This window comes from Empidonax traillii, unplaced genomic scaffold (genome assembly GCF_003031625.1).
Source record: "Empidonax traillii isolate 1590-97213 ecotype Southwest subspecies unplaced genomic scaffold, ASM303162v1 scaffold1275:size218915, whole genome shotgun sequence".
Taxonomy (NCBI): Eukaryota; Metazoa; Chordata; class Aves; order Passeriformes; family Tyrannidae; genus Empidonax; species Empidonax traillii.
The window spans coordinates 144,047-159,746 of NW_020956468.1; the positions used below are offsets into that span (position 1 = coordinate 144,047).

At 44.3% G+C, this 15,700-nt stretch overlaps 1 long non-coding RNA gene across 3 annotated transcripts in view; it reads left to right on the forward strand.

Moving 5' to 3' along the window:
* LOC114069493 overlaps positions 1 to 13,376 on the forward strand; it is a 123,639-nt gene extending 110,263 nt beyond the window's left edge. Inside the window, exons 5-7 of one of the 3 annotated variants that reach the window (XR_003573789.1) lie at positions 7,339 to 7,427; positions 9,877 to 9,960; positions 12,498 to 13,376. This is a non-coding gene — a long non-coding RNA (uncharacterized LOC114069493). The other 2 variants (XR_003573790.1, XR_003573788.1) reach the window with 2 other exon arrangements.
* The last annotated feature ends 2,324 nt before the right edge of the window (positions 13,377 to 15,700 follow it).

The following is a 15,700-nucleotide window of genomic DNA, read 5'->3' on the forward strand; positions in this document are numbered from 1 at the left end:
ATCAACAAGCCCATTGTGATGCTTTTGATTGGGCTTCAACAGAGATAATAAAAGTGTAGTGTCCCTTTGTGAAAGGAGTTTTTAATTATTGTTAATTGTACTTGCCAGCTTCATTTCTGAAGGGAAGCGGAGGTGACCTCATCCTGAAAGTTGTCAGTCTCACGCTGGTGTCATTCACCGCCTGGAAAAGAGGTTGGGGGTTTTGTTTCTTGTTGCTTCTTTTAATGAGGAGTTAGTTACCCGCAGGCCTGATGGGCCCTGTGGCTTTGGGAATGCTGTCCAAACTCTGCCTCAGTAGCAGACTTGTCTCTGAGATGTTGAACTGCAGAGCTGAGTTGTGTCTTAGGAGCAGGGGATCAGCAGAGTCTCAGACCTGGGATGTGCCCATTCCAGTAACATCTCTAACAGCACCGGTACCAAAGACTTTGGGGAGAGGTGATGGACTCTTTGTAGAGGACAACTTAAGATTCAGAGGATTATTCTTTCTCTTCCATACTAATTAATCCAAAAATCTTTGGTGTTTAGGTTATCTATCCAAAGACTTAATTTCTTAACCCTTTGTCAGTCCTGGGTTCGGCTTGTTCTTGTGAGGTCCCTCCTTCACCCCTGCTTTTTGCATTTAACCAGGTGCCAAGAGAGATCTCTTCAGCCTTTGGACTGCAGACCATGCAGGATAGTGGGGGCTGTGCGTCTGTGCACGTGCCAGTGCATCAGGACAAGTCAGTTTCTAATTAGGGCCATAATGTAAATGCCAAAATATTTACAATCATTTCAGTTCATTGAGCTCCTTCGCACGTCAGGAGAAGGATGAAGAGGAGTACGTTTTTGTCTCTCTTCACTATTTTGTATTCCTTAAGCTGTTACCTCGTTTCATCTTAAATGAACCTTCTCTAAAATACCCTGAACTTTTCAATTGCATTTCAGTTCACCCAGTGCCATCTGCCACGGTGTCTGCAATGTATTTCAGTCCTGACGAAATCCCCTTTTCTCATCGGTACCTCCGCACGCTGTCGTAAGGATGATCTGACAAGCAAAGCTGGCAAGTTTTTCCCACCTTTGTTGCCAATTATAAAGCAGTGTAAAGAGGCGAATTTCTGACAGCCTGTGTCCTTAGGGGTGTTTGAATACCAAACTCATAGTGAAATCATTAGCAGTGAGGCTCTTGAACATCCCTGAGGCTCTGGGCTGGGGTCTCTGCTCACCTTTTGCTCAAGGGGTTCCTCCCTGACTTGAATCACTCCCTCTGTCTGTCTCAGATGGGTATTTAAAGCTGCAGATTTTTCCTCAGCAACAAAACCACTGACTTGGAGATAGACTGAGCACAGGGTACCAGCAGTTCCATCTAAAAGGGAATAAGCATCCATCTGGTTGGTTTTCTAGTCATGGAGAAATCTGCAAGGTCATTGGGCTTGGTTCATGCGATGGGTCTCCTCACCACTGCCAGATGTGTTGGGAACTGTGGTCTGGAGCTCCCAGTTTATCTCATTCCTTTGCTTTCTGCTGCTCATTAAAAGATGGAATTAAAATCTCAGTGGTGCGAGATGTTCAGGCTGTCTGAAATGGTTTTCATTCTGTGGCTCCCACATCTTGTTCAGGCAAAAGGGGGGGGAAGTTTTCCTGAAGTAATCCACATTCTTCAGTAAAAACACTGAACTCGGATCACCTTTGACTTTACTGAGTCCTTCCTTTGCTGTCTGTACCGTGAAAATTACAAGTGCATCTTAAAGGATCATTCTGAAAATCATGGTAGTTGTGTTACCACTTCTGTAACTCTTACCAAATTATATATTAAATACAAACATTCTCAGACATGTTCGCCTCCCAGGGCTGAGTTTGGTGTCTTGTTCTGGTACCTTATTCTTCATCCTGAACAGAAACACAGGAGACTGAGGTCTTGTCTCTCATTCTCACAAACCACTGTAGAAATTGGGGCTGTTCAAAAGTATTCCTTGAATCCCTGTTCGGTAAATTGTATAGTTGTGACTCCCGGGTTTCAAAATGGGATAAAGAGCCTGTTACCAGCAGCAGCAAACGTGACACAGCTCCTTCTCTCGTGCCAGATGAGCTTCTGATGTCTGATTTTGGAGGTATATGTTTCATGTGAGCACAGCTGGGTCTTGATTTAAAACATAAAACGGCTTGAAACTACTCTGAGGAACAAATAAGTGACTTGCAAGAATAGCAGAGTACTGAGCAACAGGCAGAGGACGTGTTGTTTCCTTTAAGACTTCTGACTAGAAATGACGTCACTTAGATAGTTTGGATGTTTGTGAGCACTACAGGGCTTGGAAAGGGAAAGCAAATCGGAAAAACACTGGGAAGCTGAACAATTTGTTTTGTTTTATGACTCCCTGGTAGTTTAATGAGGGAACCATTACTCATGCGCTGTCACTGCACATCTAGAAAATTCCTCTGGGTTTAAAAACTGGCAGGAAAAAGTAGTTTCCTAAAAAACACTGAATTAATGAGATAAAGCCCATTGCTCAGGAGTCCCAAACAGGAAGGGTCAGAGGCGGAGCTGTGCAGGGCTCACGGTGTGTTGGAGATCTCCACAGGGGATTTCAGAGAGCAGATAGTGCTGGCAGGGATTCAGAGAAGTGATGCAGCAGATATGCTCAGCATCTCTCTTTTAGGATGCAGTAGCATGGATTTGGGGAGAAAAAATAAGAGTTTAATTGGGGCCAATTGTCGCCAATCCTCCCCCTCCATTCCTTTACATCTGAAAATATCTGCAGCTGGGGTGTTCAAAGAAAGGGCTTTGTACCCATGGGCAGTGATACAAGGCAGTTTATTAGTAATATTGACATGTGAAGTGAGGGAGATATATTTTAAGAGGAGAAAAAGAAGCATTTGTTGTGTGGGCTTAATTATACAGCCTTAAATGAATTTTCACAGTGTCATAGTCTGTATTCCTATGGTCTGACTTCTTGCTTTGAGTCTGTACTGTTTTATAGGTCTGTACAGTATTTTACAGATCTGCACAGTGCGGTTTGCATGTTGACTTCAATTATTTTAGCTCGTTTAGCCTATCCTGTCACATCCATACCGGATCCACATTATCATCACCTTAACTGGAAACCCTAATATAACTTTCATGGCCCTGAAAGCAGGGTGAGGGCTCTTTCAGACTGATGGTGTAGAGAGCGCAGTAAGCAGAGGGCTGTTCCAGTCTGGAAATGCAAGTGAATATTCCTTACCAACCCCCTGACACAATTACTCCCTCGTAGCATAAGTTACTGTAATTTCTTTTGCCAAAAAAACGCTGATAAAGCAGAGGCTGTTAGGAGGGAAATCCGTAAGGAGTCTGGAAAGTGTGATGTAAGGATTAGTAATAGAATTAGCAAGCTGCTGTAACAGTTCTGCTACAGTTTCTCCTAAATTACAGCACCTCAAACATAATCATAGTCATTCCTTTCCTCACTGCAGTGCTGTGCTGTAGTCCCAATCAGTTTTGCCTTCTCTCTGCATTCCTATCCTTGTAAGTCCTTTAAAAACTCTTTTAATTACTCATTTTATTCAAGGATATTACCAGTTTTCCATGGAAATACAGAAGTAGCCCTGGAAAGGTTGCGTATTTTAAGCTTCAGATCAAAATGATGCTTAGCTCAGTCCCCCCCTGTACATGCAGCATACAACCTCTTTAGAAATACCCAGTACTGAGCTGGGTTTTTAAATTTTTCTGGAGCACAGAGATACCCAGCTGATGTCTCCATGCTGGATTTTTGCCCTTGGGTGTGGAGCCCAACTGCTTGAGCCAAAATTAGGAAATACTTCCTACATGTGCTGTGAAAAAAGTGTCGGATGACAGGGCAGAGCTCAGTTTCCACCAGAATGGGACAGAATGAGACTGAAAAGGCTGGGGAGACGCTTGTGGTATTATGAAGATGGCAGGGGTGTGGATGTCATGGAATTTTGGAATCAAAATAATCTGCAGAGAGGGAGGACACCCCAGAGGGAACTTGTTTGGCACTTATTAGACTGAGATTTGGGCATCAGTTGCTCTGAGGGGGTGTGTGTGTGTGTGGCAGGGGGCACAGGGAAGCTCAGGAGCTGCACAGCCAGTGCAGGGAGATGTTCAAGCTCACATCTTGGATCTGTGCTCCAGTTTTCCAGGGAAGTGGGATGCTGAAGGCAGAGAAGGCATAGAAAGGGGCTCTCTTGGTTTCCATGTGGGTGCTTCCCTGTCCAGTGAAGGAGCACCAGCTCTCCTGTGCAGCCTTGTTCTCTGGTGTTGGCATGGACTGTCGTGGATTTTAGGCACTTTCGGGGGACTTTGTGGTGTTCAGGCTGCTTTTTGCCTGAATGGATTGCAGCAGAGTCTCAGTGAGAAGCAGGTTCCCTCGCTCCAGGTTGGAACACCTTCAGTCGTGAACAGCTGGAAATATCAGGCTCTGTGTATCACATGCTGATGTCCCAGCAGCCGCTGAGTAGAGAGTTTTATCAGTCTGGACTCCAGGCACCTAAATGCCACCAAAATTTAGGCAGAACCAAGACAGTCCATGTGGATGATGCCTGCAGCCTGCCAGTCTCATGGCAAGGGATGCCCCTTGGGCATCTGTCTGCAGACAGATGTGTCTCACTGCCTTCTTCAGCAGCAGGACTGGCCTTCCCGAAGCTCCTGTCCTGTGTGTGGCTGCACTTACACAAGAAAAATTTCACGTCTTGTTACTGAGGGAAACTTACCTTAGTTTTTGTGGTAATGAGGGTTTAAGCGTAGTCCATTCACATTATCCTGGTTCAGCTGATTTCCCGCCCTTGGCTGAGGGAGCTTCTCTGCTGTTTTCTCTCTGTGCTGAGATGAGAGGAGGCTGCTGAAGGAGTTGGTGTGTCTGACAGGCAGATCCAGCCTAACGTGGTGCTGCTCCCAGCTTTGCACTGGTGCACGTGCCACCTGACGCCACCGTCACACACCTGTTTGAGCCCCTCTCCCAGCTCCTGCTTTTCAGCTGGACTTTGGAATGCCAGGTGTATGCAGACCCCCATGTTCAAGCAGCTGTCAGGTTTTGTGCTTGAAGGCTTTCCTCTTCTGTCTTTTCTTAGACTTCACTCTGTCAAGGCCTGTGCAGCTGGCGTTACATAGCACATACTTTATTATCCCAGTCATCACTTCAACTGTATAATCCTTTTAACCTTCAGAGTGGCTACAGAAGGAATTACGGGGATAATCTTGAGTGAATTTCCTTGGCCACTGTTAAAACCACAAGGAAATCCAAAGTAGTTCTGTGAAAAAAGAATTTCTTGATGAAACTATTTGCGAGGGACTGAAGGAGGGGGGAGTGCAAGTTGAGAACCCAGTCCAGCTGCAGGGAAATGGCTGTGGGGTCACTACCACGGGCTGGCAGCTGCCACATTCCTGTACCCATCATCCCAAACCTGTTCTAAGCACAAAACAGTTAATGCAGAACAGTCATCCCTGCTGGGCATGGAAGGGACCTTGCTGCCAGATGGTATTTATGTTGTGCATTATCTCCGTAGGTTTTGCATCTGTCTTGGCTGCAGTTTTGTTTTCTGCCTTCAAATTCCCTTTTTCTTATCGTGTCTAATAAATTAAATTGAATTTGCAAAGTAGTACAAAGTGACATTAGGATGTGCCTGTTAACAGAGGAGAATTAATTAATTACATGCCGTGAACTAACTGAACTCATTTAGTCATTGATGAATTAACTTAATATGTGTGTTACAAACTGGAGAACTTGAATGCTGGCAGAATAAAGAATGAAATCTCTCATTGACTAAATAACTGGTGTTTCTTTGGGTTTAGTTAGTGTTCCTTGGTCTAGTAATGGCCAGATTTTTGGAAGCAGGAAGTTCCACCTGTCATTTGCAGTTTTGTGTTCCCCTCTGTGATTCTGTCCTGCACTGACACGTGCCCCTTGAATTCATTTGAAACTTTGGAGTTTCTGGTTGCTTTTTTGTAACCAAATCTTATAACTAGTTCTTCCACTTTTTTCACTGGTCAGACTTTCAGTGGCATCAGTCCTATTTCCAGCTCAAGATTCCATCCTGACTGGTTTTCTGTAATTCTGGAGGCAGAGAGTTGTGGTCTTTCTTAATCATATTTCTGATGTGCACAATGACATTCTCTCTTGTGCACGTTCTGCATCAGATTTCTTTGCAAACATGGATTTGATTACTCTCTCTCTTTCCTTCTGCACTCAAGTTCCAGACCTCCACCTGTGTGCATCATTTTGTTTTCCTTCCAAGGTGTTTGTGTGGCTTGCACACGTGGTATGTCAACAGAAGGGAGCTTTTGGCCCATGCCAGCCCTCTGTAAATGCCACAAAAATACCTTTTTATTTAAGCCTCTGTTTCAAAACTATGTCTGTCTATGCAGTCCAGAGTAGAAAGGCCATTGGGAGTGTTAATCTGCCTTTTATATCAGGTTTTATTGTCTCATTATTCCTTTCACTTTCTCTTCTTTTATGTCTGTTCTCACTTTCTTGCTTCAGGCAGTAAACTGGAGACCAAACTCATTTTATTCTGTTTTATGTGAAGCTTCTAGATTGGTGTGTCTTGGTCCATGACAGGGTCTCTGCCCTGCTCTACAGTATTTGCTACCCACAGTAGCTTCAAAAACTGCAGAAACTGAGTTGCTCAGGTCTCAAGGCAAATCCAGAACTTCAGCCATGATTTAATCCTCCAATTATGAGATGTTGACCTTGTTTGTGGCTTCAACAGGTGGAGGCAGTTGTAGGGGGGAGACTAATAAGACCACAAATACTGGATATATGTACATTTTTTTCCTGATGGATAGGGACACGCTTTCCTAGCGCAACTACAGCTGTTTAATAGTCGTTGTAGATCAGAGCAACAACTATTCCATAAATCAGAATTACTTTCAGAATCCAACAGCCCTTTTTCCCATCTCTTGCTTGGCTGTGCTCAATATGTGGAGCCTTATGTTGTCCTCTGATTCGCTCTGTAACTTCAGTGGCGTGTGCCAGCATCAGTGTTTATTGTTGAAGCACATTGTCTGCTTTCCTCCTGATGATGTGACTGTCCTGTAACAGAAGTCACGTGCCCAAACTGAGTAGTAACAGGGGTTCAGGAGGAAGGATCAGTAAATACTCTTAAGCTGTGCGTGGTTGTGCAGATGTAATTGGTTGCAGCCCTGCCAGATGCTCACCAGTTGATCCAGATGATCCTTGCTCAGCATGCAGTGAAGATTCCCTGTCATCTCCTGGCTCTCCCAGTCTCTAGCACAGCTCACAGGCCATTGCTCAGCCCCTAAAATCTTTATCTTTACCACAACCACGTGACTTCTTTGTATTTTTAGGGGGAGCTAAAGTGGAAAAGCGCGCACACAGGCATTTACATAAATCATTTTAAAAATTCCAGGTGCTGATCCCACAGAGGTGTCCTGCATGTGCCAAAAGGACGAGCACGTTGAGGGAAAAGCTGTTCATAAATCTGTGCGAACTTGAAAGGTAAATAATTTCTGTTTCCAGTACTTTGATGGGAGTAAGATCTCTGCGTCGGTTATTCTTCCTGCTGTGAAATATGTAGTGTAAATGTATCTGGCATATATTTGTCACTGTGCAGCAGCAGAATGTAGGAAGTGGATATCTTTAAAAAAAAGAAAAAATTGATTTATGCTTCATAGAATCACAGAATGGTTTGGGTTGGAAGGGACCTTGAAGATATCTCGTTCCAACCCTTTGTCCTGGGCAGGGACACCTTCCACTAGACCAGATTGCTCAGGGACCCTTCCATTCCTTGTTGTGCTTCTTTATTAGCATAGCAAGGAAAGGTTCAGAGGTGGCTTGTTTCACTCTGAAAATATTTCTGGCTTGGATTTTAGGTTTTTTTTGCAGTGTCATACGTGATGGGAGGAGTAAAGAATATTTTCCTTTGGATAAAAGATCCGCTGCAGTGTGTTGGTGAGGCGTAGGAATTCAGCTGGGGTTAAAACTTAAAGTGGTCTGATTGAATTTCCTATCTTTCTTAATTGTTATCTTTTTTTTTTTTCTGCATGATAATTTTAATTTCACTTCCTCTTCAGCGATCGTGGAGTCTTCCGAAGTAGTCTGGGTTTGTATTACATCAGACAAAAATTACAGGGTGATAAATGTTTTCGTGGTGTTTATTGTTATTTTTAAAAGATACGTAAGAGCAGTTCTCTCCAGGTCCTTTTGACAGACAAACTGCCTCGGTGATTTGTGGAGCAGCAGAAATCAATCCAGTGCTGGAGATAAGCAGAGAGGCGACAACATTAATGGGTGCCTGGTTTTTAAGAGCTCACTTTGTAGGGACAGAAGTGGCCGTGATACAACACATGGCACCAGGATACAAGCAGTAGGTGTGTAGCTCTGGAGTGCTCCATGATGGACATTTCTGCTCAGGGATGGGATTAGCACTTCTATTGAAACTTATATAACAGCTACAGTGCCAGGGTGGTTGCTAAAAATGATGCTCATCGCTGTTAGATCCCAAAAGCTTTAAGTCAGAAGAATTATTTCCAGCTGAAGAAATATTTTGGGTTTTTTTTGCATTCCTAATGGTCACTGTTTTTCTCCCAGATCCCAATAAGATGCTTTTAAATATGTAAGGCAGCAGTAGAAATGAGAAGAAACCTGGTTTTATAATGTTAAGACATGGGCAAGCAACAGTGAGTTTTGTTGTGGGTGGCTGCATCATTATCATATCTTCATTAACATACCTCATCAATCAGCAGGGAATTACATTGTTCCTTATGGCTGTCCTGTCCAATTGCTAAAATATAACATCAGCTGCTTTTATCCAGCAAATCCTGATCCCTTCAGGGGAAAAAAAAAAAAACAAACCAACAAAACACTGTTTTTCTGCCTCTGTTGCCCCAAAGGTTGGTGTTTGACAGAAGAGCTGCTATGGTGATGGGCACAGGGTGGGACTGTGGACAGGAATAGAGCGAGGCTGAAGCCAAGCTGTTCCTGCTTCCTTATGGTTTCAGTAGCCCTCTCTGAAATGGATGGTGACTGGTTCCAAGGAGGTATTTGTTATTACGTATTTGAGGCAGGGTATTTCCGCCTCAAGTTCTCACAATTAACACAAAATAATACTCAGGATAAAAAAAGGAGAGTGGGGTTCTCAAATTGGTGATGTTGGTACAGGATGCATGTAATAATTCCCTGCAGAGCAGCTTGTGCCCGTTGTGCTGGGATTTGGATGCACAGAAATCTCCCTCCTCCCATCCAAACTGAAGTCAGTTTTTGGTGATGCATAATTCATATCCTGAAGCCTTTGCCACAAAAACATCTTACTGCTTTTTTTTTTTTTTCCCCCAGCTTGATAAGCCTGCTTTTGTATTTTTAGGATTTCCTCTGCTGCTAATCCCCGAAATCAACCTGAAGAGGTTTCAAAACAGAGTTCAGAGCAACTTCTACGTCAAGGATATTGCTGCATGCAGCAGGTGATTCTCTGGCACCTGCTGTTTATGGATTCTGCCTCCACAGAGAATTATTTCCCTGTGGCATGAGGGCTCAGAATGCGACGGAGTCAGTGCACAGGTGGACTGCACCTCACAGGAGTCTGCCAGGAGGTTTTGGATATATCTTACAAGGAGTGTCTGCACATATACTTTGTTATCAAACAGAGGCAGTGATTCCTTTTGATGAGTTTTAAAGCTCTGATCAGAAATTACTCCTTCCAAGGGCAGCATGATACCTGCATTTAGTGCTGGGGTTATTGGTACACCGTGTGATTGCCTCTTCTGGCCATAAAGGCACTCACATAAACTTGGATTGTGAGGAGCCATAATGTGGCTAAAAAGCCTGTGTAAGAACCTGGAGGAAGAGAAGAATGATTCTGAAGTTGTATTTCAGTTTATCTCTTTGCAGAGCAACACAGAGGGAATTAACACAGCTTCTTGTGTTTTGTTTTGTTTTCTTTTAATTCCAGATTCTGAGGACAAACCTGTCAGTAGTGAATTGTCCCAGAAGCACATGGAGAAAGTTGTACATGGTGGAGGCTGTTCTTTCTGAGGTACAGCACATCTGTGTCCTTCCTTGGTATCAGCTGCTACAAATACCTTGTAGCCATCAAACCTTTCCTGTTCAAAGCTTTGAGAAGCTTTGAAATTAAAAAGATAAAAGAAAGTATTGTGCGTGCATAATGGATAAATTGGATGTTTCACTAGTGGGGAAATAACTGTCTTTATTTGAGGGCTGTTCCAGAGGGATGTTCCCAAGATCTCTTACTTCAGTGCAGCTAAACAAAGCACAGGAAGGAACGGGAAGTACTGTCATCAGCGTAGGAAATCTTCTCAGGTTTTTCATGTCATTAATTTCCTCCCCAATCACCCAAGTGCTTTTTGTCCTTACCTGTTTATATCAGGCCACTGCAGACCTTCTGGTCACATTAAATTCCAGCTACCGGAGGCTTTGATTGTTTCTTGCACATTGCCCGTTTAACATAAGATGACAAAATTGTTCAGTAAGAGAAATTCAGATGGAAAAATTCAGGCCTGCGGGGAAAGTTGGACCTCGTGCAAAACCCCAGTAAAGCCTGAGTAAGAACCTCAGGAGTTCAGTGTATTGATTTTCTTGTGAAAGTTCAAGAGCTGTGTTTCACTTGCGGGCTGAAACTCATCTCAACTCCTCATGACCAGCTGAGCAAGAGAGATGGGATTTGATGCTATCCAAGGTGTAATTCCACAGTTCACATCTTTTGCTAGTGCCAGCTTAATAAGTTTTCTGCCCACTCCCAGCCATTCATTTCCAGCCCAGCAGCAGTGCAGCGCCATCTCTTCCCTGACCGTGCAGAAAACCAGATGGCTGAAAATAACTCAGTCAGGAAAAGAAACCCTTTATTTTATTCCTTTTTTTCCCCTTGAATTAGAATCATTTGAGTGAACTTTGTGGCCCACGGGCGGTCGTGTGGGTACAACTGGAAGGTGACATGAACTGGAGCATCAGAGGCAGCAGCGAGCACTGGAGGGTATCCCAATGCTAAGTGATCTTGCTGTCAACAAAAATCTGCTCTGGGACCATATCCTGGATGAAGGGGTTTCACTAGCCACAGGATTATTTATTGAACCGCTGCTTTTCATTTATTTTATTAAGGAAGATTAACATCTTCTTGTTCAGGCAGGTTTATTTTTTTTTTTTCACTTGAGGAGATAAACCATCTCTGTGAGAAGTCAGTCAGCTTTGTGGACAGCCATGAATGTCAATAAAGTCTTGGCAAACACAGTAGGTATTTATTCAGCCTTGCAAATTAAAAACATTTTTCCTGCTTGTTTAGTGAAGGGAACAAAAAAAGACAAATTACATAGCGGATGAGCTCTCTTGATAGTAGAATTCATTAAGCTGGTGCTGAAAACGCTGGGGGATTGATGGTGCAGAAAAAGAAAAGATGAAGCAGCTCTTCCCCAATAGCTGTGGTTTAAGTTCAAGTTGAAAATGGCCAAAAAAAAAAAAAAAAATCCCTTAAAGACATCTGTAACTGACTTCACAGTCTCAATTTCTATCTGGGTAGACAGTTCTTTTCTCACTACAGTTAGTATTAATTGGTTTTACAGCTGACAGATAATTTCTCAGTGGTTCCTTCATCTCCATCATGCCATGGGGTGTCTGCAGCAGCTCATAAATGAGATCCATGGTGAGGCGTTAAGTAAGAAGTTCTCACAGTCCCTTCCCCTGCTATGTAGACAGAGCCTTTCTGCAGACTTGTCACTCTGTCATCTTCCCCTGGCTCCATGTTCTATTAAAAAAAAAAAAAGGAATTTAAGAAGTTACAGTAAGTTGAGCAGTTTGTCAGATGTAATGTTCTCACAGGCCATTGTCTGCAAATTACAGGCTGGCTCGCTCTTTCAGATGGATCGTAAAGCTGTCCCTAAGTCAAGCTCTCAGAAAATCCATTTTACACAAGCTCCTGTTGTGGCAGGGCATGGAAAGGAAGCAGTAGGACTTCTTTTTTTAATGAATTTCCTGTGCAGGATCATTAGGTCCACATGGAAGTCTTTCCAAGTCGCACCCAGTGCATGTTCTCTCTGATTATCCCTGATTAATCTGATAAAGTGCCCACAGTTGTCATTTGCAGTCACAGATGGGATCACAGTTCTCATATTATTCCAAGTGCAGGAATTCTGCAGGAGTTTATCAGTGGAAGGGAGAGGGTTCTCTGATAGGTGTTTTGAATGCAGCTAAACCACGTGTAAATCACCACAGTTACTCAGTGGCAAAACAAAACCATTGTAAACTTTATTCTTGCAGTGCTTTAATTGCAGACAAAGCTTTACTCTTGCAAGTGATCCCATCAGTGTCAAATAAAAACGTGAATTATGAAGTATTTAGGATTAGGGCTTAAGTCACTGGCGTGTCATTCTCATAATTTTCTCTGCAGGATTACAGAGTACTTAATTTGTAACTACAGAAACAAAAACATAATCAGATGCTCCTCCATCTACCATTTTTAGCAATTTACAGTGAATTCTGGGTTTGCTCTTCCTATTTTCCGAGCTCCTGCTCTTAAATGTAAAAAAAATTAACTAACTCCTCTGTTCCTCTTCTTCTCCCTAGTTCAATGAGAAAGTTGCCCTCAGCTCTTCTGATCATTAAATCTAGGAAGGACAGAGCAGTTCAAGATCTGAAAATGTTCTGAAACTTCCAGGACCTAATTAGAAGGAGGCATCTTGGAGCAGCACAATAGCTCTCTCTGTGGAGTTCATTTGTTTTTCCAGTTTAGAAATGACAGTTTACAGCCCTAATGCGGGCGTGTTTCTCATTAGCCGTGTTCTAGAAACACACAGAGTTGTTACTGCACGTTCTGAAAGATGCTTTCTTCAAAAGTGCAAATGATATTAATTGGCAGGACTTGCTCTCTGGATGGTCAGGTGGAGATGCTGTGGTCTTGCACCCATCCTTAGGGCATGTGGTAAAGGCAGAGCCAGGCAGCCGGACCTCGGCTTCGAATCCATGTGTGTCATGAATGCTGCTGTGTGGAAGAGATGCTACAGCACGGGTTAGCCTTGCCCTGGGAAGATGATGGCTTGGAAGTGTCATTGCTTTCCTTGTTTTACAGATGGATCTCAGGTTTCTTGGACCTTCTCATGAGGATTTTCTTGGAGAGGACTGCGTTGGCTGTGCTGCTGACAGATGCCCTTGTGAGAACCTGTCCACACTAACTTGATTTCTCTCCTTCAGCCGTCTAGAAGTTTGGTTCTTGGTCTGAGCTGGTTGGTTTTGTTGTCCTTGTGGTAAAGGAAGAGAGGGCTGCACCTTGTGGGGGGGATGAAGCTTTAGGAAATGATGTGATTAGTCTTTTACATGGTTTTCTGCGCCCTGAAGAGAAAGAGTTTGAACGTATTTTTTTGCCTGTCCTCAGGACTCCACAGATGGGTACATCTTGGGTGATGGTGTAGGGTCTGGAATTTAAGTTCTCTGAGGAGCAGCTGAGGGAGCTGGAAGGGGGTTGCTCATCCTGGAGAATAGGAGGCTTCTCACTGTGCAATTTCCTGACAGGAGGGGGGAGCCAGGTGGGGGTCAGTCTCCTCTCCCAGGGAATCAGGGACAGGGAAAAGGTGAAGTGGCCTCAAGTTGCACCAGGGGACTCTCAGGTTGGATATTAGGAAAAATTTCTTCACTGAAAGAATGGTTAAGCACTGGAACGGGCTGCCCAGGGCAGTGGTGGAGTCACCATCCCTGGAAGTTCTCAAAAAACTAGTGGACCTGGCACTTCATGGCATGGTTTAGTGGGCATGGGGGCTATTAAGTCAGAGGTTGGACTTGATCATCTCGGAGGTCTTTTCCAACCTAAATTATTCTGTGGTTCTGATCAACTAAAATAAGCTTTCACAGGGCTTCCAGGGGCTGGTACACAGCACAGAAGGTAATAAATTGCAGGGGGGAGAAGAATTAAGATGCTTCACTCCTCTTGAAAATACCGCAGCAAGGCAAAGTCTGGGGCTTTTGAGTTGCTGGAGGAAACAGTTTGGTTCTGCCCACACTTCAAAGCAGCTTTATTGTATTGCTGAAGCACCAGTGTTCTGTGTGCCTGCATGGAAGATTCCCAGGCAGCTGTGCGGGCTCGGGGCAGAGCCTGGGGACACACACGGGCACGAGCACAGCTCGGTCCTGCTGCTTCCTGCCTGCTCTGCTCCACACAGGCACTTTCTGGACAGAAAAAGCTGCACAATAAATCCAGTGCTGATGTGGCCTGGCATAGTGACAGCTCTTCCAGTAACTGCCCGCTCTCGGAGGCCCAGCCTCCTCCGTTGGGTTGTTTCCCTTAAAACAGTGCTGCTCTGCACCCGGATGCGGCACACGGTCTCTTTGTGCCTCCCTCTGCTACCAAAGACACTCCCATGGTCCTTCTGCTGCTTGGGGGTAATTAGTTCCTGACTGAGAGGCTGTGATGGTGTTACCCAAGTGCTTCCCAGAAGGTGTTGCCGAGAGCGGGGCTGTGCAGACACTGGGACTTGCTCGACGTTGCCCTGCAGATGTGGCTCTTCGGATCTCAGGTTTGTTCTGCCAGCTGAGATGAGGAGCTGCGGACAGGTTATAGAAAAAAAAAAATATAAGTCTGCTTGAAAGGGAGTAAATTGTCTAGAACACACTTCAGTAGCAGATTTCCAGGAAAAAGCCCTGTGTCAGACTTCTAAGAAGCAGTGCCGGCTCCAGCTGGAAAGTGCCAGGTCTGAACAGTCCGTAATCAGTGCAAGTCCTTAGCGTTAGGTTTGGGCACACACACTTTTCTCCCTGATTTGCAAATCCCACCTCAGCCAGGGCTGGCAGGCAGGTGGGCAGGTTTTCAGGCTCCCTCTGCGTGACCTTTGAATATTCAACATTTAGGCCTTAACGTGTAGCTTCTGTCACACGCTGGTGTTTCGGCTGCTGCTGTTAAAATGAAGACACAGGAACATCCTGCAGGAGAATTGTCACACGTGCTTTGCTGTCACAAGAGGGAGTTTGCAGCAGCGCTGCCCATGCTGGTGTGTCTGCTGTGGGCAGAGCTCAGCAGACAGAATGTGTTAATAGAAGGCAGCAACACAAGTAGGATGAAGGTCCTTTCATTCCTTGTTAAAGCCTTGTACATGTTGTTCAAGCTTGGCTAACAAAATTCTTCGGAGTGACAGTGCTGCAAGCAATTCTCTTGCTGTTGGTAGCAATATAATAGAAAACAGAAGTGAACATTTGGTGACTCAAACCAAAATCAAGGGTAAGAATAAGAAAAAGGCATCAACTGTTTAATAGGAAAAATAAAAACCCGACATGGCTAGGTATTCTTCTGTGGCATTTCCAATTTATTGTTACAGGAATATCCTCCCAGCTAGACACAAGCTCCCTCAGGAAGCTGATTTCATATGGTGGTTTAGATTTAACTATTCATTGTCTAGCACCATTTGAAATCAGTGTTCTTGGAGGAAGAATGCCTGCCTTCATCAGGGAGACGGATCCTCAGAAGCCTCAGAGGAGAAGAAGAGAAGGTCATCGTCTTCCTTGTGTGGTTCTGCTGTTGTAATTAGCTCCGCCACCAAATGAGGTCCCTTGGGACTGTGGGGGTCTGTGGCCCAAGTGACTCTTGGGAGGGCTGTGCAGTGGCAGGAATTCTGCTGTCAGCGTGTTTATAGTACTTGTACGTGGTGAACAGCGACTTCGGAACCAGAGGAGGCCTCACAAGACACAGACCACACAAAAAAAAAGTGTAACACAGAATTCCAGCTCAATATTGAAGATGTTGGTTTTAATGCACCAACCGATAAAAACTAGCACAACTGATAAAA